At 41.7% G+C, this 25,842-nt stretch overlaps 1 protein-coding gene across 1 annotated transcript in view; it reads right to left on the bottom strand.

The window, feature by feature from the left end:
* The window catches only part of LOC131898808 (uncharacterized), a 398,643-nt gene that overhangs the window by 88,976 nt on the left and 283,825 nt on the right, over positions 1–25,842 (bottom strand). The gene's annotated exons all lie outside the window — the stretch shown is intronic.

The raw sequence follows: 25,842 nt of genomic DNA on the forward strand, positions 1-25,842 counted from the left end.
TATGCCTGCAGGCCAGAAGAGGGCACCAGATCTCATTACAGATGGTTGTGAGCCACCATGTGGTTGCTGGGAATTGAACTCAGGACCTTTGGAAGAATAGCCAGTGCTCTTAACCTCTGAGCCATCTCTCCAGCCCTGAGTTATTCCTTTTATTTTCCAAGTTGCCTTTTCTATTATACCAAAATCATCTTAACTTTTTAATAAACTTTTGTTTTATCATTTTCATATTTATTTCTTTATTGAGAGTTGCACATGCCACAGCATACAGGTGAAGGACAGAGAACAACTTGTGGGAGTTAGTGCTCTGTCTTTACAATGTATGTCTCCAGACCAGAACTGAGTAAAGATCATCAGCTTGGTAACAAATATCTTTATCTCTTTATCTGCTGAGCCAGGCCTCATGTTAATTATTTGTGTGTGTGTGTGTGTGTGTGTGCCAATCTCCAGTTGTACATTCATAACACTATTTCCCAATATCCAGTTATTTGCCAAGCTTTCAAGGATTTGAAACTATTGGGGGAACACTCTAGTGCGAAGGATGAGACTGTCTCATCTGCCACCTCTACACTGACAAGTAGGAGCTGAAGATTATGCTCACTTTGCCTATGCTAACTTCTTGGTCAGTGCTCCTAGGAAAGTAATATTTCCCCCTCCCACCTACCAACTCAAAGAGGCCCCTGTGTGCAGTCTCCTCATCCCAAGCCCATTACTGTCCTGGAAAGAAGTTTCTCCCTTAATTTATAGCATAAGTGATGCTTTTCCCCCTGCTGGATGTTACCATGTTTAGCAGATGTTAAGAGTATTGGCTGGGGTGTTGGGTCTCCATCATCAGGACTCATGTGAATCAAAGCTAGACACTTTAAGTGTAATCCTATTTTAGCAAGATCCTTGTGGAATTTCTTTTGGCTGCTATCCAAGGCAAGTCCATGTTTCACTGCATGCCATGTTATAGCAGGGCAGGTCACCTGGAACCAGTCTGTACCCCCATAAATCCTCTCCTTGCATTTCATTTCAAGCAAGAGAACTTGGGTAGGAGTTGAGGACTGAGCTGTGAGGATTTTTTTTACATGCCCATATTGAAATCGAAAACTGTTGTAACCATATTCCATGATTTATGCTGAAGAATAAAATCTCTCAGCATATTTTTGTACTTTTTTATATACTGGGCATAAAACAAGTTTATGTATGGTAAGAATTATATCTTGGGAAGAAAATGTAATCCTCTTGAGAGATTAAATAGAAGTGGGTCAACAGTAAGTGATCCTCTAACAAGGATAGGATTGCTGTCCCTCGTTTCTTGACTGTAATTCGATGGGAGCATGTGTCTATGTGTCTGTGTGCACATGCATGTGAGCATGTGTGTATTCTCTTTGGCTTATTTGACATATTTTCTATATGATCAGTCTTTCTCTCTTTCTAGTCTTACTTTTATCAGCACCCTTCCTCTTCCACCACCTTACCCCATCCCTGCCCCTGAAAAGAGAAACCTTTATAACATAGGAAACACCAGTGGAGGAAACAGAAATGACTTCCTTATAACTCTGAATATTACAGAAATGTTAGTACTTACAGAAACAACACAAAAGAAAATGTAGCACCCTTATCATCACAAAGATGGTTATGTATCCATTAGTTATAAGGTCAGACCTGTCTCAAAAATATTTTCCAAAACTTTACCATGGGGCCCCAGCCATGAACTCCTTATTTCTTGTCCATTGTGTACTGTCTGCATTGCATTACTGCCCTTACAACTATCTTTGTAAAATGAAGTTCCAGCTCCCTCTCTCTGGTCCCTGCCCTATATGTGATGAGGTAGGCTTATTTTGTTTTGTTCTGTTCTTGTTTTTATTTTTAGGGGGTGTTTTTTTGGTTTGGTTTGGTTTGGTTTGGTTTGGTTTGGTTTGGTTTTTTTATGAGGGTTTAGGGTCTGCAAGGTGGAGTGTGGATAAATCTTTTCAGTAGATGACCCTCTTTGTGTTATCACTCAGTCACCACCATATATTAATATCCCTTGGGTTTGAGTAAGATTTGGAAGTAATTTTTGTTGTTTTTTTTTTTCAAAAAAACAGTCTCTCACTCTGTAGCTCTGGCTGTCCTGGAACTCACTGTTTACCAGGCTGGCCTCAAGCTAAGAGATCTGCCTACCTCTGCCTCCTGAGTGCTGAGATTAAAGACATGTGCCACTACGCCTGGCTTGGGGGTAATTTTTTAATCAACGTATAACTTTAGCATTGAAGGGGACTTTGTAGATGAGTGAATTCCACCTTCCCATTGGTCAGAAGAGTTGGCTAGAGAAACTAATGATGGCAGACCTAGGCTTCAGGACAATAAGGATACAGAATCTGTACCAAACTCTTCCGTTACTGCATCTGATTTCATTAGTATTCTCACTCTGGTACTGAGACCAGGGCTCACTCCCTGACCTAAAAATTAGATTATTTTGAAAGGATTGAGTTTCATTATGCTAGACATAGTGGCACACACCTTTAATCCCAGAAGGCAGAGTCTAAGGGATCTCTGTGAGTTCCAGCTCAGCCTGATCTACATAGCAAGTTCCAGGCCAACAAAGGATACATAGTGAGACCTTGTGTGGTGGTTTGAATGAGAATGGTCCTCATAAGCTCATGTTTGAATGCTTAGTCCACAGCTGATAAAACTTTTTCAGAAGGATCAGAGAGTGTGGCCTCATTGAAGGAGGTGTATCCCTGGAGAAGGACTTTGAGGTTTCAAAAGCCCAAACTTGCCATTCTTAGTGACCTCTGTCTCTGCTTCCTATTTGTGGGTTGGGATGTAAGCTCTTAGCTACTGCTCCAGTGCCATGTCTACCTGCCTGCTGCCATGCCCCCCCCCACCAAGATGGTCATAGACTCTAACCCTCTGAAAATTTAAGCTTCGGATTAAACACTTCCTTTTATGATTTAATTTTATTTATTTATTTTACAGCCTGACCACAGTTTCTCCTCCCTCCTCTCCTTCCATTTCCTCCCTCCACTTCCCTTCCACCTCCACCTCAATTCACTCCTCTGTTTTTTGTTCAGAAAATGACAGACCTCCCATGGGTATCAACAAAGCATTGCATATCAAGTTGCAGTAAGACTAAGACCTCCCCTTGTAGTAAGGCTGGGCAAGGAAATCCAGTATGAGGAATAGGATCCCAAGAGCCATCCAAAGCACTGAGGACAGTCCCTGCTCCCATTGTTAGGAGTCCAAGCTACGCAACTGTCACATATATGTAGAGGGCCTAGGTCAGTCCCATGCTGGCTCCCTGGTTGTTGTTGGTTCAGTCTTTGTGATCCCAGGTTAGTTGATTCTGTGGGTTTTCTTGAGATGTCCTTGACCCCTCTGGCTCATACAGTTCTTCCTCCCCCTCTTCCTCAGGATTCCTTGAGCTCAGCCTAATATTTGGCTGTGGGTCTCTGCATCTACTTCCATCAGTTACTAGATGAAGGTTCTCTAAAGACAATTAGGGTAGTCACCAATCTGATCACAGGAGAAGGCCAGTTCAGGCTATGTATCCACTATTGCTAGGAGTCTTAGCTGGGGTTTGTAGATTCGTGGGAGTTTCCCTAGCATCAGGTTTCTACCTGACCCCAAAATGCTCCCCCTCCATTTCTAGTCTTCTATTTCAGTACCCTCACCCTCTGTCCACCCCTAAACCTGATCCCTCAAGTTCCCATCCCCACCCAACCCCAGTCCACCAAGGAGATCTCCTTTATTTCCCCTTCCCAGGGAGAACCATGCATCCCCACTTAGGCCCAAATGCTTCTTTTTATAAGTTGTCTTGGTCTGGTGTTTTGTCACAGCAATAGAAAAGTAGCTAAGAAACCTTGTCTCAAAGAAAAGAAAGAAATATGCTCTGTGCTGGATTATTGTCTCCAAACATAGACTAATGTAGGCATTCTATGCTTCTTTGAGGGAGGGCAGGCTAAGCTGTGGTGTTGGGCAGGTTAGGTGTTATATTAGCCTTTTAAGGTGACAAAATACCTCAGGTAAGTGGGAAGAACAATTTATTTTGGCTGATGGTTTCAAAGGTTTCAGTTCAGAGTCAGCTGGTTCTGTTGCTGTGAACCTGTAAGGAGGCAAAACATGGTGATAATAGAATGTGGCACAGAAGGCTGCCTACTTCATGGCAGCCAGGAAGCAGAGAGGTAGAGGATGGGTTTGGCTATACCCACCAAAGGCCTGTGCCCCCAATGAGCTATTGTTTCCTTTAACTAGATCCTACCTCCTAATAATCCATTCTGCTGTGGACTAGTGAACAGATTCATCCATTGGAGAGGATAGTATCCTAATGATCTAATTATCTCTCAATAATACCATTAACTAGAAACCAGGCTATAAATTTGGAGCCCATGGGGCTTTTTTATTTTTGTTTTTTTTTTGTGGGTTTGTTTTGTTGTTTGGTTGGTTGGTTGGTTTTTGAGACAGATTCTTTTTGTGTAGCCCTGGCTTTCCTGGAACTCACAGCATAGACCAGACCAGAGTAGAATGAGTGCTGGGATTAAAGGTGTGTGCCACTACAGCTGGCTTTGTAGGGGACATTTTTATACCAGACCACACCATGAGTATTAAATATAACTTCTACCTGTGATATGTTCGACTTATGATGGGTTTATCAGGATGTGACCCCTTCACTATTTGAGACACATCTGTAATTCTAAGAAGGCTTTGCCATCTAAGGCTGTTTTGTTCACACACCAGCACCAGTCTTCCCTTGCTTCTGTGTGTCTCCTGTTTTCCCTTCCCTCCCTCTCAACCCTAAATCACAAGTTAAGCTTCTATTATTCAGCTTTTCCTAAGCCCATTGATACTCCACAGCTCCTTGTTCACATCTCCTTCCCTAGTCAGCTTTCACCCACTTGTGCAGCACTCATCCTGCAGATTTTTCCTACTCAGCCACCCCCTTGCGGAATCCTGGAGAATGTGTATGAGTCCAGCACACAAGTCAGAGTCAGGTGCCTGAGGGAAAAAAATGGAGGTGGCATACAGGCCAACAACAACAGCAAGCTTTGGGTGCCCCCTTGTGTGAGTTTGCAGAATCGCAGGTGTTGGCTGTTGAAAACAATGCATTCCGCTTTGAAAACACAGATTTTGAGCTGCTATAGACCAACTGCTTGCATGTGAGAACAAACTAGCTTTCTGATTTCCCAGAGCAGGTTAACCAAAGATGGACCTTACTGTATGTTTATGTAGAATGTGTATTTTGTATGAAAGTGACAGAGAGTGTACCTCAGGGGAGAAATGAGCCTTGTGTGGAAGAGCCAAGAGTTTTGTAATTATACTAATTGTAGAGGGGACAGAAACAAAGATGAAGCAATGACTAGATCAAAATCCTAACAGTTATCCTGTATACATTTCCAACTTTTAGATGGAGGCACAGTGAGTCCTTGTATCAGGTCTGAGAATTAGTTATTTGGGTTCTAAGTAGCTCCTCTGGCTTCCTCTGCAGTACCCTCACAATATTCTCCAAAGAATTTCCTAAGTTTCCAGGGATTCCCACAATCTCTCACTACATCCCCCTGAGACCATGTTGTTAATTTTATACTTGCCAGGCCCCTCCTCCCCCAGCTTCCTCCTACCATGAGATAGGCCCACAACTTTATTCCTGTTCTTGGTCAGGATCTCATTCATGACATCTCTTTTCTCTGAAACTTGTCCTATCCTTACAAACTTTTCTACTCACACTACGTCATACTGCTTTCTCTTTAACATTTAAAAAGGAAAAAAAGTTTTTTTAAGAAAACAAAAGTAATTTTCAGTTTATCTGTTTCATCTGCTGGATAATCAGATCTTCATGATATTTCTTCCAGTGTCTCAAACTCTTGTGTGTCTAGGGGTAAATAAGAGATCATTTCATTTGTCATAAGTTTCCAGGCATTAAAAATGAAAAAGAGATAACATCCTTTTGAGAATTTAAAAGGAGAGGTGTTTTTATTATGTAGTCAGTGACTGTGTTTTGTGACACAATCTCTCATTTGAGATGGGACTCATGAAAGTAAGGGGATGTGGCAGGATCAAGAATGATCAGCCTTGCTCACTCCAGAGCCAGGGTGGCTAGTGGATGGCATTGTATTTCTGTATATTGTTTTTATTTCTTACATTGTATTATAATAAAATTATTTAGGGTGGCATGTTGTTTAGATAGGATTCAGTTGAAACTTGTGTCTTTATATTCTTCCTCATTTCTAGAGTAATTCAAGTTCAGAGCATGTGAAAATGTCTTTGTTCATCTAGCAGACACAACCCACAGATATATATGATTCAAATATTTGGATTGCTTCCTAAGGAAAAAAACTTAAGATCTTTCTCTTGTGTATTTAAGGACATGTGGAAATGTTTTCATGGTAGGTGGAAACAGAACCAAAGGATAATCAAGAAAAATATGAAACCAGGCGTGGTGGCACATACCTTTAATCCCAGTACTTAGGAGACAGAAGTAGTGAGATCTCTGTGAATTCCAGCCCAGTCTAGTCTATATGTTGAGTTTTAGGTCAGCCAGAGCTACATAATGAGACACTGTCTCAAAAACATATATGAATCAAAATCAAGTGATCCTGTTACTTGTTACATCATAGCTTTATTTCATCTCTATGCTCAGCACAGGGAGTCATTACAGAGCACACCCAGTGCTTGTTTTCTTAAATCTGGTGGACATCAGTATGGTACAGTCCTTTCTGTATGGGATTTATGTTCCTATGGAGTTGCCCCACCCTTATTAATGGTAGGTATTTGGAGAGATGCCACTCTGGTGGTAGCATCCAAGCAAAGTGGTTCTCAGTCTTAGCACTCCATCTTTAGGGTTGAGTAATGAATGATTTGACAAGATATACAGTGCACCCAAAGATGTTGAGTTGTATAGTTGATGACTACACTCTATATGGCAGTCTTACCTCACCCTCCCAGTGTAACTGAAAATGGCTCTCCACAGTGAGAACTATCCTTCAAGAATCCTATCCTATTGGTTGGATAATCAATACTGCATCAATAGTAGTAGGTTTTGTCATGAGATAAAGTAGATATGTTCAGATGCTCTTAATACCTAAACTCTTGAACAAGAGCTCCCATCCTGCCCCGGACTTCCAATACCTAAACTCAGCTTGACATTTATACAATGCCAGGTCTCCACTAAGGATAGTCTTCACCCAGCTCTTCATGAATAGTCCTCCTCCCTGTCTTACCACAAAAATCCCTTACATTTCTCTCCTGCTTGGTACCAGCTTTGCTGTTGGTCCATGCTCCATGTCAGCTGAGATGATGGCTGTCACTTGGCTTGCTTTCTTAGGATATCATAATGGCCTCTCCATGCAGACACAGCAGTAGGTTTTCTGAAAGAAGCTTTCACAGCAAAAACCTAGTGCAATAGCAGCCTCAATAACCCTAGCATATAATTCTGTTTCTCTAGAACCACCCTCCCCACTACCACAATCTGTATTAATCAGAGTTTTCTAAAGGAACAAAACTGATAGAATGGAGTGTGTGCATTTATATGTGATGTGTATGGGGATTTATTAAGGTGGTTTAAAGGCTGTGGTCCACGTAGTCCAACAATGACTATCTCCCGATGGAAAGGCCAAGGATTCAGTAGTTGTTCAGTCCATGAGACAGGATGTCTCAGCAGTCTCAATCTGGTGCTGGAGTCTTAGGAAAGTCCTAGAGAGCCTCTGGTCTTCAGTCTTCAGTCTACATTGGAAGCCTGAAGAGTTGGGTTCTAATACCAGCAAAGGAATACCTCAAGAACAAAATAGATGAGTTTCCAGCAAGAATGAGGGCAAGCAGGCAAAAGCCAGTTTCCTCTTCTATGTCCTTTTATATGGGCTGCCACCAGAAGGTGTGGCCCAGATTTCAGGTGCATCTTCCCACCTCAAAATGATCTAATCAAGAAAATCCCTCACAGTTGTACCCAGTTACTTGGGTTTTAGTTAATTCTATATGTAGTCAAGTTGACAATCAAGATTAGTCATCACAGTTACCCAAGGGACTGGAATGAAGATCCTGTGGTTAAGAGCACTGGCTGCTCTTTCAGAGGATCCAGGTTTAATTCTCAGCATACAGATGGCATCTCATAACTGCCTATAACTCCAGTCTTAGGAGATCCAGTGCCTTCTTTGGACACCTGTGGACACCAGGCAATAATGCAGTGCACAGATTTACATGTAGCCAAAACATCCATACACATAAAAAAATAATAAACATTGTTTAAAAAAATTGTTACCCAACATAAACAAAAGTCTGTCAAAGGGGAAACTAGAAGAGGGGAATTAAATGGAGAGAGGAATGAAAGTGCAAGGTGAAGGAGGGAACATGGGGAGGGACAATTAACACTAGAGGCCATTTGAAGAACCATATTGAAACCTACTACTGTAGAAGCTTCCTAAAATATATACATATATGAGAGTAATCTAAATGGAGTCACCAAATAATAGGAGAGAGATTGCCCTAACTAGACTCTTAGGCCACCAAGTAAAACCTCCAATGCCAGGAGTAAGTTACATCTTATTGAGTTGTTGGCCAAAGGGGCCCAGTGGAAACCCCCAAACATCACAGACTATTGCCAAGGCTACTGGTTGCCCTCCACAACATGATGGTGAAGCCCTATTGCTGAAGACAGCACTTACTTATGTCATTGAACACAGAGAAGTAGAACCGTGCCTAACTAGGAACTTCACTCATAGAGACTAGCAGTAGTCATGGTGCTAGAAGGTACTTTGCACACTCCCAGAGGAGAAAGGCAATAACCAAATCTCCCAGCTACAATCCCTAAGACCTACAGCAGTGACCTGCCTAAAAGATGTACTGGTATAATACTAGCACCAATGTCTAGGGTCAGTTTGTTTTTCTGGTTTGATCTTACTGTTGACTTTGAACAAGGATCCAATCATAATACATTTTTACCACTCTAGACCTTCATGCAGAATGCCCCCTTACAGCTCAGTAATGGGAAGAGGAAAATTCCAAATAGAGTTTGTCAATACAGGAAGCAGCACATTGGTGTGTGGTTTCTCTACATTGATTTTCATCCCCTGAGAAATTTTAGTCACAAACTCTTTTTCCTCCCCTGGCTCCTCCTTTCCTCAAATGATAAATCACTGCTTCCCATTGTAGATGGCAGAATTCTCTGAAACCTGGTACAGGGGCAAACTCCCCTGAAGCTCACTGAACTTATTTAGAGTGTGATTTTCTCAATCTATACTTTGATTTCGGGGTTAAGGATGCTCCACATATTTCCCCAACTCACTGAGTGACTAGGGATTGTCAGAAACATTCATATCTGCAGCATTTCCTTTGGGAAAATGCTCCAAAATCATATAGCTATTTTCTATCAGTGTTACATTGCTGTGAAGAGACACCATGGCCATGGCAACTCTTATAAAAGAAAGCATTTAATTGGAACTTGTTTACACTTTCAGAGATTTAATCCATTGTCAGCATGGTAAGAAGCATGGTGGTAGGCAGGCAGACATGGTGCTGGAGAAGTAGTCAACAGTTCTACATCCAGATCTGCAGGCATCAGAAAAAGAGAAATTGGGCTTGGAATGGGCTTTTTGAAACCTCAGAGACCACCCCCAGTGACACACTTCCTCCAACAAGGCCACACCTCCTAATCCTTTCAAATAGTGCTTTTGCCTGGTGACCAAGTATTCAAATCTGTAAACCTATAGGGGCCATTCCTATTCAAACCACCACATTCCACTCCCTGGCTCCCATACACTTATAACCATATCATAATGCAAAATGCAATTACTCCAACTTCAAAAGTTTCTATAGTCTATAACAGTTTCAATACTGTTTAAAAGTCCAAAGTTCATCAAAAACATAGGTGACAGCTCATGTTGGAGAGGATGTGGAGCAAGGGGAACACTCATCCACTGCTGGTGGGAGTGCAAACTTGTACAGCCACTTTGGAAATCAATAGTCCGGTTTCTCAGAAAATTGGAATAAATATACCTCAAAACCCAGCAATAACGCTCCTAAGCATACACCCAACGGATGCTCTACCATAACACAAGGGCACTTGCTCAACTATAACAGCTTTATTTGTAATAGCCAGAAACTGGATACAACTTAGATGTCCCTCAACCAAAGAATGGATAAAGAAAATGTGGCACATTTACACAATGGAGTATTACTCAGTGGTTAAAAAAAAAGACATTATGAAATTTATTGGCAAATGGATGGAACTAGAAAATCATCCTGAGTGAGGAAGCCCAAACCTAGAAAGATAAACATGGCATGTACTCACTTATAAGTGGATATTAGCTATAAAGTAAAGGATAACCATGCTACAATCCACAGACCCAGAGAAGCTAAGTAACAAGGAAGGCTCAAGGGGGGATGCATGAATCTCATTGTAAAGGGGAAATAGAATATACATCACTGTTGAATGGGAGAAGAGGTCTGGATGGGAGATGGGGATGGGAAAAGTAGAGATCAGGTGGGAGAAGGAACGAGGGAGAGAGTACTGGGAGAGACAACTGGAATATGTGGGCATCTCTGGGACAAGCTAGAAACCTAGAGCAATGGAAATGCCCAGGAATCTATGAGAGTGACCCTAGCTAAGACTTCTAGCAAAGGGGAACACAGAGACTGAACTGGTCATCTCCTATAACCAGGCAAGACTTCTAGTGGAGGGATTGGGACACCAACCCAGCTGTATAACCTTCAACCTACAATTTCTCCTGCCTACAAGATGTGCTGGGGTAAAGGTGGTGTAGAGATTGGAGTGACCAACCAATGATTGGCCCAGCTTGAGACCCATACAATGAGAGGGAGCCCATCCCTGAGGGCCAAGACCAGAAGCAGAATAGCCCAGAGACCTAGGATAGAACCAAACACGACTGAAAAAAGAGTCAATGAAATGATCTCTAATGATATCCTGTTATCCTCACAGATCGGTGCCTAGGCAAACTGTCATCAGAGGCTTCATCCAGCAACTGATGGAAACAGATGCAGAGACCCACAGCTAAATATTAGGCAGAGCTCGGGGAATCCTGCTGAAGAGAGGGAGGATTGTAGGAGCCAGAGGGGTCAAGGATATAGCAAGAAAACCAACAGAACCAACTAACCTGGGCTCATAGAGGCTCACAGAGACTTAACTGACAACCAGGGAGCGTTCATGGGACTGACCTAGGCACTCTACATATATGTGACAGTTTTGTAAACTTGATCTTCTTGTACAACTCCCAACAGTGGGAAGAGAAGCTGTTTCTGACTCTGTTGCCTGCTTTTTGGACCCTTTCCTCCTACTGGATTGCTTCATCCAGCCTTAATATAAGAGGAGGTGCCTAGTTTCACTGCAACTTGATATACCATGGCTGGCTGATATCCATGGGAGGCACATCCTTTTCTAAAGAAAAACAGAGGAGGGGAAGTCAGAGAAAGGGACTTGGAGGAAATGAGGAAGGGGAAACATTGGTGGGGAAGTAAAAACAAAAATAAATTTAAAAAGTTCAAAGTCCCTTCTGAGACTCAAGGCAATCTCTTAATTGTAACCCCTGTAAAATCAAAATCCAAAAGCAGATAACATACTCCCAACATACAATGGCACAGATTGTGCATTACCGTTCCAAAATGGAGGAAAGGGAGCATAGTGAGGAAATACTGGACCAAAGCAAGACCTAAAACCAGCTGTGCAAACTCCAAACTCTACATCTCCATGTCTGATGTCAAAGTGCTTTTCAGATCTCCAATTCCTTTCAGCTTTGTTGACTGCAACACATTTTTCTCTCTTGGGCTGATTCCACTCCCTCTGTGCAACTCCCTTTGGCAGAGATCCCATGGCCCTAGCATGTCAAACATCTTGGGGTCTCCAACACAATCCAGTCTTCACTTTCACAGCTTCACACAGTGGCCTCCTTGGGCGTCCATACAGGGACATCCTGACACAAGCCTGATCTCAGCCACTTTACTTAGCTGCTGTGGTGGTTTGAATATTAATGGCCCCCAGAGGCTCATAGATTTGAATACTTGGTCACCAGATAGTGGCACTATTTGAAGACAATAAATGAGGATCAATCCTGAAGATGAATTATGAACCATTTAGAATGTAACTAATCTTTTCTACTCTCCTTATGATTACCTCACAGGCAAATAAAACAGATATTTTTTAATGATGAATCTTTTTTATCATTTTTAAATAACTAAATAAGGCTTTGTATACATATCAAGGTTTCCATCACTGAATCAGATGACCTTTGTCTTCATCATGTCATAATTTGATGCTGGTCTCTTTTTTAAATTAGCAGTGGAAGAACAGACCAGAAGATAGGGCCTTTTCTTTTGGCTTTCCTGTGGGCACAGGAAGACCTGGGAAGTTGGCCACATCTGTGAGGGTGTGAATGGGTTGGCAATAGGTAGGTTTCAGTCTATGGATAAGGGAGAGAGATGTCTATCTGCAGAATCAAGTACCTTGTAACTGTGTTAAGTGATGTGTGTGGGCTCTGACACCTAAACACTTTACAGAGAAAGTTGTGTGGAGATTCTAGCATTACTTTGATCATAGCAGTTTTCCCTGAGTAAGTGTATATCAAATTCCCTGTCCCTGAGAATATATTAATTTGGGAATACAATTTTGGAAGGGTCCAGATAAACTGCATCTTTGTCCCCCAAGTAAAAATCTGTTCATCTTTACATAAGATCATTTGTCAAAAATTAGCCTATTGTCAGAGTATGGCTTACATTTGACAAGTTCCACATTGCTACGGGGTGGATGATGGGTGGTTGAAGCATGATTCATTAGAGAGACTCTGGGTGTCCAGGATCAGGCTGAAGATTTGGCTGAACCCCCTAGATGAATCTAAGCCAAATCAGACTTATTATGTTGAATTCAAAGGATGAAAGGCCAGAACAGAAAGGTTCAATATGCACAAGAGGAAGCCCAAGGAAGACCACACACTTCCTTGGCCTCCCAGATAGCAACAGACAGGAACTTTGTGCTGGCCGCAAGAATCTCTGCAGGAGAATGCAGCCCACACTCATTAAGCCCATCCACACGAAACAATCCAGCCACAGCTGTTTCTGGAGCAGCCAGCATTTGCATACCATCATTTGCCCCGGTGCTACAGCAGGTGTTTCATCTCCATGGTCAAGGAGTAGCCCATGTATAATGCCGTTGTCCAACACTGTTTACAACTCCTGAAACATTGTGAGGAATGGTTAAGTCTTGTGACTAAATTCAACCTTGAAAGCAGTGTAGTCACACAGAAGCCCTTCATGAGATTTTTTCCAGCACATCCAGGATGATGCTGTAGAGGACCAAATGGCCAGATGGATATTACAGGATTCAACTCTGACCCCACTCAACATCTTAGAGCCTTATGTTTTGTCTGACTAAAGAATAGATCATGAAGCCAAGTGCAGTTTGTCAAATGTAAAGGTCTGCTTTGTTCTCTCTCTGTGTCTCTTTCTCTGTCTCTCTCTGTCTCTCTCTCTCTGTCTCTCTGTCTGTCTCTCTCTCTTCCTCTCCTTCCCTCTTTTGCCCTCTCCCTCCCTCCCTCCCTGCCTTCCTCCCTCAATCTTTTCTCTTCATTCCGTTTCCTGTTGAATGCAAAAATGTGTGCCCACAACTTACTGGCTTCTGTAGTTTTTACTGTCTGTGTCAGGCGTAGTTTGTCAACATTTTAAGCAACATTGACCCTCCTATCTGTCCTCTATGCCCCGACTCCCACTCACTCATCATGCTTGTAGAAAACAAAATTACCATCTGTATCATAGTTCATTTGTTTCAAAATAGAACCAACAGATGATACTCAGTGTATAAAATAAAATTCTTTTTTGTATTAGAGGATATAGTGACTGTTTTTTTGTTTTTGGTTTTGTTTTGTTTGTTTTCTTTTTGTTTTGCCTGGAAACTCCTGACAAATGAAGAGAGAACTCTATGTATTAAATACTTTTCTCATTGCTGTGAGAGAACACCTGACCAAACAACTTAAGGGGAAAATGATTGATTTAGCTAAGGGTTTAGGATATCACAGTCTAGCATGGTGAAGAAGACAGCGTGACTGGAGCCCTATCTACAATAGCAGGAGTGTGAGGCAGCATGCTTGTGTCTCTGACAGATCAAGCTCAGGAAGGGGCACAGGCCTGAATTGGACAGGTGGTAACCAATAAGCTCACCTGAAAATCAGGCCCCATGTCCCAAAAGGTTCCACAACTTACCAACACAGCATCAACAGCTGGAGACCAGATGTTCAAACACATAAGCTTGTGGGGAACATTTCAAACTCATATAGCACTGTTTTCTCAAGAAGAAAATAACGTAGATACTTCTTAGCAGACTTGCTTCATTAAATATGGAAAGGATACAGGCTGCCAAATGTGGAGTTGTTCAGAGCAAAGCAGCAGAGTAGTCCTCAGCTGCCAAGACACCAAAGAGTGGCAGACAGAGCTAGCATTGCACAGAATGCCACATGTTGAATGATGTGCTGATAGAAGGGAGGTGCTAAGTGACAATAAGACCAGTTGGATCTTGCCATTTGGGTCAGAAATGGGTATAAGGTCCAGAACAGAAATAACATCATTCTAGTTGGGATGTACATCTTCCACTGTCTGCCACTATCAAAGAAGCACATCCCAGCCGGGCGGTGGTGGTTCATGCCTTTAATCCCAGCACTTGGGAGGCAGAGCCAGGCGGATCTCTGTGAGTTTGAGGCCAGCCTGGGCTACCAACTGAGTTTCAGGAAAGGCACAAAGCTACACAGAGAAACCCTGTCTCAAAAAACAAAACAAAGAAGCACATCCCTGTTACTGGTGTTCATTAATAACGCCTCAGGCTGTTGCTCTGATGATTTGGTTTATTTATAGTTAAGTAGAAACCATGCAGTAAAAAACCAATGAGGGTCTTTCAGAGATAATCATAATGGTCATGACTCAAGATGGCTGCACTGATATCAGGCAGCATCCATACAAGCTTTGACAGCAGCCCCTGGATATTCTAGTAGCTTGTTACACAAAGGAAGCCTACATATTTCTTTTACTTTAGGCTAGCTGTATTCTTTTAAGTAGTTTTAATTTTTATTTTTAATTGAAAATAAAGTTACTTTCATACATACATTATGATCAGGGTTTCCCCTCCCTCATCTCCTCCCATATCCTCCCCACCTCCCCACTCTTTCAACTCCACACCTTCTTTCTCAAGAAAACATACAGGCAAATAAAAAGCAAACAAACAAACAAAGACGGTCTTTAAAAGGCAAAGCATAGTCTAGGAATATACCTCAGTGATAGAACATTTGCCTAGCATGTATGAGGCCTAGGTTAAATTCCTATCACCACAAAAAAGATATGACTGTGGCAGTGAATGTGTACACCTATAATCCTAGCACCTGTGTAGTTACAGCACTTACAAATCTTGGATAGTTGCCAAGATCTAAACAAAAGAAAAAAATTTCAAAGTAGAACAATTTTTTCTTACAGCCTCTACAATGGAAGTTTGAATAGGAATTAGACAAATTATAAAGACTCAGAGCATGGTGCATATGAATACTAAGGGGGTGGGTGGGGATGAGAACAGAAGGGATCAGGTGGGGGATGGAAGGAAAGAGTACTGAAAGAGATGACTGGAAAGGGAGTGCATTACAAGGTGAGGTAGAAACCTGATGCAATGGAAATTCCCAGGAATCTACAAGGGCAACCCCAGCTAAGACTCCTAGCAATAGGGGACACATAGCCCAACCTGGCCATATCCTGTAACCAGGCAAGACTTCCAGTAGAAGGATTGGGACACCAACCCAGCCATATAACCTTTGACCTACAATTTGTCCTGCCTACAAGATGTGCTAGGGATAAAGGTGAAGCAGAAATTGTGGGAGTGGCCAACCAATGACTGGTGCAGCCTGAGACCCATGCCACAAGAGGGAGCCTACCCTTGACACTGCCTGCATGGCCAGGAACCAGCAGCTGGATAGCCCAGAGACCTAGGATAGAACCAAACATGACTGAAGAACAAATGTCACAGTAATGATGCCTAATGATATTCTTCTATACTCATAAATTGGTTCCTAGCCCAGTTGTCATCAGAGAGGCTTCATCCAGCAGCTGATGGAAACAGATGCAGAGACCCACAGCCAAATATTAGGCAGAGCTCAGGGAATCCTATGGAAGATGGGGAGAAAGGATTGTAGGAACCAGAGGGGTCAAGGACACCACAAGAAAACCCATAGAATCAGCTCACCTGGGTTCATAGGGGCTCAAAAAGACTGAACTGACAACCAGGGAGCCTGCATGGAACTGACCTAGGCCCTTTGCATAAATGTTACAGTTGTGTAGATTGATCTTTTTGTGACACTTCTAACAGTGGGAGCACGGGCTGTCTCTGACTCTTTTGCTGGCTTTTGGGACCCTACTACTCATACTGGGTTGGGTCACCTTGCCCAGCCTTAATACAAGGGGAGATGCTTAGTCTTTCTGCAACTTGATATGCCATGTTTTGTTAATATCCATGGGAGGCCTGCCCCATTCTGAAGGGAAATGAAGGGAGAATTAATCTAAGGGAGAAGGGAGGGGGGCAGAGCTTGGAGGAAAAGAGGGAGGGGAAACTTTGGTAATAATAATAATAACAATAAAATCACTTAAAATAAATGTATTTTTTATGTAAAAATGAAGAATATATTTATAGAGCAAGGTGCCTGTGGATGTTGAATACTGCACTGTGTGAAACATTTAAAAACAAGCATTTATGGACTAGGTATGGTAATACATGCCTTTAATCCCAGCACTAAGGAGGCAAAGGATCTCTGTGAGTTCAAGGCCAGCCTACATATAGAGTTCCAGATTAGCCAGGGCTATAGAGACCCTGTCTCTAAAGAAAAATATCGCCGGGCGGTGGTGGCGCACGCCTTTAATCCCAGCACTCGGGAGGCAGAGCCAGGCGGATCTCTGTGAGTTCGAGGCCAGCCTGGGCTACCAAGTGAGTTCCAGGAAAGGCGCAAAGCTACACAGAGAAACCCTGTCTCGAAAAACCAAAAAAAAAAAAAAAAAAAAAAAAAAAAAGAAAAATATCAATAATAAAAGCAAGCATTTTGTGGATATTTTCTGTATACCAGAGTAAACCACATGTTTCTTTATGCCAGAGTCAACCACATGTTTCTTTATGCCCTTTTAATGAATTGATACACTCACATTTAGTTAGCTGGTGGATATTAACATTCTTGTCATGTGAAGTAGGTAGTGAATTAGACAAGGTAAAAATAGCACAGCAATAGTCTTTGTGTTGTCTCTAGTTTTTTACAGTGCTGATGCATCACAAAGAGAGTCGTGGTGTCATTTCCCTATTATCCTAGCTTGTTCTCATAACGGGACATAACCAATGGCAAAGGGCCCTCTTTGCCCCTCTTAGATCAGTGCTTTTGTCAATAATTGCCCGTGGGTGTCCAGAGTATACAAGGCCTTTACCTATGGCTTAAGTTCCCAAAAAGGCCAAATCCTAAACAGTCATGTGTCTATCACTTAAGAACAGGGGTAGGTTCTGGAAAATGTGTCATTTATGAATTGCATCTCTATGTGAACACCCATGTGTATGCACAGACCTATGAGGTCTATGCTGCTGCCTAGATAAATGTTAGAAAAATAACTGATGGAACAATTGCTTGACAGACACACATAACCCAAATAGTAGAGATGACTGGCTGATTAACTAAATGATAAGATAAATTCACATAATCCAAATGGTTAAATGATATATGATTGATTGCTTGATGTGATAGACAGTTGTTGATACATAGATGGAATAAACATGCTTGCATAAACTTACATGGTGTAATCTACTACATACCTGTGGCAAAAAGTACAAAGATAGCTATTGACGTACTTAATAACATAAGATAGGAGATAATGGTGAAGGGAGTGGGTGGATGGATGGATAGGCAGACAGACTGGCCAATAGTATACCTAGTGCTATAGGGTCCACAACAAACAACACAAGATTACATTTAACACAGGAGGAAATGATGCAACCAAAAGATGCAATAAATAGGAGATGTATGAGGTTTATAAGGAGATGCATTCTAAAATTATGAGAAACAGTATGATAGATACATAACCAACAACTCAGTAGTCAGGTACTGTAATTTTATGTACTGTTCACTTTCATGGCTTGTAGTCTAGTTTATAGCATCATCACACACCTAAGGAAAACCTGCTATAATATCTTGCGAAAATCAAGTGAACCTACACAAAAAAGTAATAAATCTTAGGGATTATCATCATATATGAGGTTATCATTGACCAAAACCTATGAGGCATATGGCTATACATGTCTTTAACTGGTGATCTCGGACTAAATTTTGAAAATTCTGGTGGTGCACACCTGTAATTTCAGCACTCAGGAGGCTAAAACAAGAGGATCCTGACTTCATGACCAGCTTGGGGTACAGAATAAGACCCTGTCTCAGGGGCTGGAGAGATGGCTCCGTGGTTAAGAGCACTGGCTGCTCTTGCAGACCAGGGTTCGATTCCCAGCACCCACATGATGGCTCCCAACCACCTGTAACTCCAGTTCCAGGGCATCCAGTGCCCTCTTCTAACCTCCACAGGCACCAAGCATACATGCAGGCGAAACAGTCATACACACAAAAAAATATAAATTATTTTTTTAAAAGACTCTGTCTCAGAAAGACAAGAGAATAAAGAGAAATGGAGGGTTGGGTGGAGGATGAAGAGGAAGAAGAAATAAGTAAATGAAAAATGTAGGAAGAACATGTCCTGACTCCCAATAGTTGTCTGAAGTCCTGCCTGCTTATTTTTTTACCCCCTGCCAAGTTGGGAGAGCTTGTATCCAGAAGAGCTTCGGTAAAGCTTTGAGCACCCACATTCAAAAGATTTAGGAAGCCCCTGGGAAGAACCTTGAAGAACATAGGTGGGGCCTCAGCAGAACATGCAGCAAAATCTTCAGGGTAAGCTCATGTGTGTGTGACCCAGCTTTAGTTGTCCCAGAAACAATGCCAGTTACTTGGATAGCTTAATATCCAAGTTTCTTTACATTATTATACGAGAAGTTTATTGGGACCATGTGGCTTAGGATTTATACAGAAATTTCTGGGTCGATGGACCCCTCTGCTACAGTGATTATAAAACTGGAACAGAGTTTTACCTCCTCCATGGATGGTTCCACTATCTTTATTTTGATAATCTAAGCTTCATCGAAGATCTCTCCCATTCTTTGGGAGGTTGCTTGCTTGCTTGTTGTTTTTGGTACAGTCTTTCTATGTAGTCCTGACTGGCCAGGAGCACACTATATAGACCAGACTGGCCTCTCACTCATAAGAAATCAACTGTCCCCTGAGTGCTAGAGTTAAAGGCACACACCACCATGCCAGTCTTTCTCTCTATCTCTGCCTTTTTAAATTGCTGCTTGTTTATTTAGGCAGGCTGACCTAGAACCTGTGATCCTTCTGCCTCAGTTTCTCAAGTAATAGGATTATAGGTCTATGTCCCTATACCTGTCTCTTTGGGAATTTGGGTTTTGGTTTGGTTTTTTCTTAGTGGTTTTGTTTATTTGTTGCTATTGTTTTGAGACAAGGCCTCACTGTGTAGTCCTGGCTGGCCTCAGACACACAGAGATCGACCTGCTTCTGCTTCCTGAGTGCTAGGATTAAAGGAGTGATCCACAACACCTGGCTGGTTCTTTGGGGTTTTTTATTTTGTTGGTCTTTTGGGGGTGTTTTTTGTTTGTTTGGGGGTTGTTTTTATTTTTTGTTTTTGGGGGGATTTAGGGGGAGAGTTTGGTTCTTTTGTTTTTAGTTTTTTGTTTGTTTTGTTTTTTTGACTTGTAGATTAACTTCATCTTGATACTGTTCTTAAAGCTAATCAAGAATATCTTTCATAGGGGATGGAGAGATGGCTCAGCAATTAAGAGCACTACCTGCTCTTCCAGAGGACCCTGGTTCAATTCTCAGCACCCACATTGCATCTAACAATCATCTAGTACTCCAATCCCAGGAGATCCAACACCCTGTTCTGGCCTCTGTGGGCAATGCACCCACATACATACTGCACAGACATGAATGTGAAGGCAAAGCACCCACACACATAAAATAAAAATAAATTGTTAAAAAAAAAAAGAGAATGTCCTTCATTTCACAGTGTGCACCTGACTCTTGAGTAATGATGGATACCTGGAAGTCAGTCATGGGATGTTATCAGGAAGGCATATCAAGGGAATAATGTATGTCCTTAAGAAGAATTCCAGGTTTGGGGTTGGAAAGATGGTTAAGAGCACTTGTTGCTTTTGTATAGGGCCTGTGTTTGTTTCCCAGCACCCACATGGTGGTTAACAATTGTGGTTATGTATTGTGTCCCCAATATACTGTGTCCCCCAATAAAATTTATCTGAGGCTCAGAGGAAAAAGCCAGCCACTATAGTAAACATAGAGGTCAGGCAATGGTAGCACACGCCTTTAATTCTATCATTCGGGAGGCAGGGATCTGTCTGGATCTCTGTGAGTGCAAAGCCACACTGGGAACAGAGCCAAGCATCATTGACACACGCCTTTAATCCCAGTATTAACCACAGAGGTCTGGAGGTTTGTACAGACAGACAGGAAGTGACACAGCTGAGCAGGAAGAGGAAGTGATGTAGCTGGAGAGAGAGAGAGAGCAAATGATAGAGCAGAACAGAAAGGCATATAGGCATGGGTATACAGGAAGTAGGTATCTTTGGAAACTGAGGTGTCAATGAGGTGAGGTTAGCTTGTGGCTTCTCCTATTCCTCTGATCTCTCAGGTTTTCACCCCTAAAAAAAAGATACAGAAATGATAGAATAAAGGGTAAATTATTGAATCTACTCTGAAAAGAAAAAGGAGAAGATATAGATATGATATAGATAAAAAAGTAGATTATTGCCGGGCGGTGGTGGCGCACGCCTTTAATCCCAGCACTCGGGAGGCAGAGGCCGGCGGATCTCTGTGAGTTGGAGGCCAGCCTGGGCTACCAAGTGAGTCCCAGGAAAGGCGCAAAGCTACACAGAGAAACCCTGTCTCGAAAAAAAAAAAAAAAAAAGTAGATTATTGAATCTACTTTTAAAAGGCAACTAGTAGTTTTAAATATTTTACATTGGATTGGATTTTTGTATATTGTATACAAATTATGTATATTGCTACAAATTTGAGATTGATTTATATAGATATGATAAGATAAAAAGGTAGATTATTGAATCTACTTTTAGAAAGCAGCTACTAGTTTTAAGTATTTTACATTGGATTGGATTTTTATATATTGTATATAAATTATGTATATTGATACAAATTTGAGATTGATTTTGTTAAAAAATACTGTATGGGTATTTATAATCTTGTTCAAGATATTGTACCTATACAGTTCATTTAACAATGTAATGCAATTTGCTAATCCTTGAAAGTTATTGTAGCTAGAGTTTTCCTGCCTGGCCCACAGTCAGGACAAATCTCTCTCACCCGCCAGTCCCACAGCCACTCAGACCCAACCAAATAAACACAGAGGCTTATATTGCTTACAAACTGTATGGCCGTGGCAGGCTTCTTGCTAACTGTTCTTATATCTTAAATTAATCCATTTCCATTAATCTATACCTTGCCACATGGCTCGTGGCTTACCGGGATCTTCCCATGCGGCTTGTCATGGTGGCGGCTGGCAGTGTCTCCCTCACTCAGCCTTCCACTTCCCAGAATTCTTCTCTTTGTCCTGCCTATACTTCCTGCCTAGCCAATGGCCAATCAGTGATTTATTTACTGACCAATCAGCAACATATTTGACATACAGACCATCCCACAGCAAGTTATGATTATCAACTATTAGGATATAGAGAAATGAAATTAGTAGTTAGACATTACAATCGATCTTGTAGTCATATTAGGTATGTTTTCAAGGTCAAACAGAGATATATTTTAGATAGATAGGTCATCTTCAAACCCTTCAGAGATCTGCAGAATATGGCATTTAAGATATTTTAATAACAGATTTTTTCTTTTTTTTATGACTATGAGACATGTCTGCTCCTGGCAGCACCAATCTACTCCAGAGAAGATATGGGCATTGAAGAACCTCCACATGGAGTTTACTTTCACTGTGGCAAAAGTTAACCACTGGACAAGAAAGTGCCCTTGCATTGACTGCTGACAGTATGCTGTCCAAAATGAACAAACAGGACACAAAACAAAGGACTACCAATCCTTGCAAAGACAAGTGTGGTTGCAGCTTTGGCAACAGGCATCCTCTGAGGCCAGGGCAATATGGCACTATTGCTGAAGTGACTATGCAATCTGGAAAAGGTACATTGCCCCTTCCTTCGAAGGCAGCTGAGCAGGCAGTAGACCAAAGGCTCCTGGTGTGCAGTGGAACAGTAGCTGGAGCAGTTATTCTTGGAAGAGTAACTATGCTGATGGAGTCTGGCTTCTCAATGGTAGACTGGCATTTAATAAAGGAGAATAAAGATGAAGGCACCTACAAGCTGAGAAGAATGGGAAGCTGAATTCCAAAAATACCAGCAATTTCCAGAATTTAAAATCCTGAATCATGACAGGACACTGGAGGAATTCAGGTTTATCTGGGACATGGAATACTCGCACCAAAAGTGGGGTCAAGCCTTGCATACATCCTGCCTCACAAATGAGTCTGTCAGATATGCTAAGACTGTAGGCTGAAGATGATGCCCCAACATTGCAGAGAAACCTCAGGTGACTGTCCAGGCAGCTGGATGTTTCTGTCATAACTCACATATTTTGGAAGCTGCTTGTTTGCACTTCCTGTTTTACTAGGTAATATTATTTCCTTCTCGGGTCTCTGAGGGAGTTGAAGATCAGATGGTTATAGTTTTCCTTGTTAAGAAATTCAGAAGAAACTCACTAAGAGGTGTTAAGTGTATAAATTTGAAAGATATCAAAAGATAGTTTTCTGTTGGTAATACAAGATAGGATAGGAAGCGAATTAGGTACATTTTGGACTCATCAAAATAGGATAGATAATGAAATATTTTCTCTGCATTTGTCAAATGCAAATGGACTAGACATTGTTGATGTATTTATTGCTTGTATATATTATATATAGTTATTATACTTATTGTATATAGTTTTTCTTATATTAGTTATAACTTTATTATTATTTTTATTAGACAAAAAGGGGAAATATGGTGATGTATTGTGTCCCCCAATATACTGTGTCCCCCAATAAAATTTATACAGGAAGTAGGTATCTTTGGAGACTGAGGTGTCAGTGAGGTGAGGTTAGCTTGTGGCTTCTCCTATTCCTCTGATCTCTCACATTTCAACCCCGATATCTGGCTCTGGGTTTTTATTTAATAAGACCGTTTAGCAATTCGTCTACAAACAATTATCTGTAACTTCAGTTCCAGGGGATCTGATACCCTCCTCCAACCTTTGTGGGCACTGAACACATGTGATATAGAGACATAAATGCAAACAAAAATGCAGGCAAAAACTCATACACATAAAATGAAAATTTAAAATCTTTTTCAAAAAAGACTCCATTTTCCCAGTTGCAGTGCTTCTTATGTAACTTGTCTCATCCATAGTAAGGCAAGCAAGGCATAGCTTGTGACTTATTTGAAGAATGATGTGGACAAGGCAAGGAACAATTGAGGCACAGAAAATGATGGGATTCATAGACTTGACCTATTAGACTGTGAAGTTAATGCTCAGCAGAATGGGATCTGTGGCTAGGAGTATAATTATCCTATGTCTTTAGAGACACTATATAGGAAATTAGCTGAATGAATACATTCTACTGTAACAGCACAGTGGTAGATGGTGAGAAAGGTGGTGAGGTCTTATTCTGAAGTGAGGAGAGTGAACTATTTAAAGGTTGTTTATGGGGTAAGTAAAATGACAATAAATGTGTTAGTAAACAGAATCCTTACTAGAACATTAAAACCCAATGGAAACTCCCAATATTTTCACCCAGCTTCCACACAACTCCACTTGCAACTATGCCTGTGATAGCAGAGTTCCTCAGAGACTAATGCAAAGCCCTGGTTTTACATCTAAGTTCTGTCTTTTCTCACCCCTCTCACCCCCATCACACTATCCCCTCCCTCCCATTGTCATTGTCATCACCATCATCGTCACTTTCTCAACAATGGATTATTAACCCCTATCTTCCCAGGATATTCTACCATCTTCCATCTTTAAAACAATAACAAAATGATAACTACATCACCATATAGCCACCAGCTGCAAGAATAGCTCAGACTCTCACAGTGTGGAGCTGGAGACATGGCTTAGCAGTTAAAAGCATTTGTTGCTCTTACAGAGGACCTGTATTCAGTTTCCAGCACCCACAATGGTGGCTCACAATAATCTGTAACTCCAGTCCCGGGTAATCCAACACCCATTTCTGACCTCTGTGGGCACCAGGCATAGACATACATGTAGGCAAAGCATTCACACACAACAAGACAATTCTTTTTTTTTTTTTTTTTAAAAGTGTGTGTCGCTGTATCATTTATTTGTCTACTCCCTCAGTGATCTGGAATCAACACATTTGATGCACATGATTCTGTCTGTAGGGCCTAATTCTGTCTGGCAATTGGCTACACAGTGACCTCTCAGCACAAACCTGTCTCAGTTCACATGGGCAAATCTCCAGTCCATGAGGGTCAGTTGGGTAATTGGGAAGCATTGTCTTGACTGGATAGGCAGAGCAATAAGGGATCTTGTTGAACCTGACTCAACAATGCCTGTCAAAGGAAAAATGAGGATGGAGACAGCTCTGGAGGGGGGCGATCTCTGCAGGACAGGTTAGAGGTAAACTAGACAGAACCAGCTGAAATCAAGTAGCAAGGCTGGCCCCAAGAAGATAACAGAGCAATGAGTGCTGTTCACACTCTCATGCTGGACATTAGACCCACCCCTAGAAGCACACACCAGCCCTGCCTGCTGCCAACATCTTTTGCAGAGGTGCCTCTAATGCCTATCTCCTGATAGGCTTGCAACTCAAGAATGTGGAGACACCTGAGACTGGTTCTGTTTACATGTGTCTAGCTGAAGTGGACGCTGGAACACCAAATAGTTACCTCTGTCCTTTTAGAATGATGTGGGAGGAAATACCCATACAGGAGAGGCTCGTGATGCTGGGGGAGGGGTCAGACAGAATTCTACTGAGATTAAAAATGCAGCTGCCGCTGGGAAATCTCTCTTTAGCATCTCCTTCAGAATACTGAGCAAAGTGAGTGAGGTCTGTCAAGGAAGATGCATCATTACCCAAAAATCACTAGGCAACAGCTACCAGAAGCAGAGTCACACTGTGTTGGGAAACTACCTATAGTTTTGTGACCTCAAAATGACAAATGACAAAGTTTCACCACCTTTTGATAATTCTAAAGGGTCCTAATGTAGACAGGTTAGAAGATGCTACATGGCAGAATTGTCTGTGATGTGCTGAGAAAGTATTTATTTCTTTTCTATATACATACTAGAGTGGCTTGTAACGCTAGTGCATGCTGCAACATTTTTGCAAAGAACAAAAGAGAAAACATGTGTATCTGTGTGTGTATATGTTGTATGCATACAGATAGATATTTAGATTTCTTTTTCCAGAGAGACAAATGGCTAGATTTTTTTCCTCTTTTTTTTTTTTTTTTTGGTTTTGTTGGTTGGTTGGTTGTTTTGGTTTGGTTTTGGTTTTTGTGATGAAGACTTAGTAGCCCAGGGCTGGCCTTAAACTCCCTAGGTAGTTCAGGATGTCTGTGAACTCAAGCCAATACTCCTGTCTCAACTTTTCTAGTGTTACATACATGAATTACTGTGCCCAGCTACATGTATTACCTTAACTGAGGGAAAGGTGGGCACACAGCAATGATCATAGCTCCAGGGAGTCCTTAGGCTATGTTACTGCTTGACACAGCATAGGAGGGACAGC

The sequence above is a fragment of the Peromyscus eremicus genome, chromosome X (genome assembly GCF_949786415.1).
Source record: "Peromyscus eremicus chromosome X, PerEre_H2_v1, whole genome shotgun sequence".
Lineage (NCBI taxonomy): Eukaryota > Metazoa > Chordata > Mammalia > Rodentia > Cricetidae > Peromyscus > Peromyscus eremicus.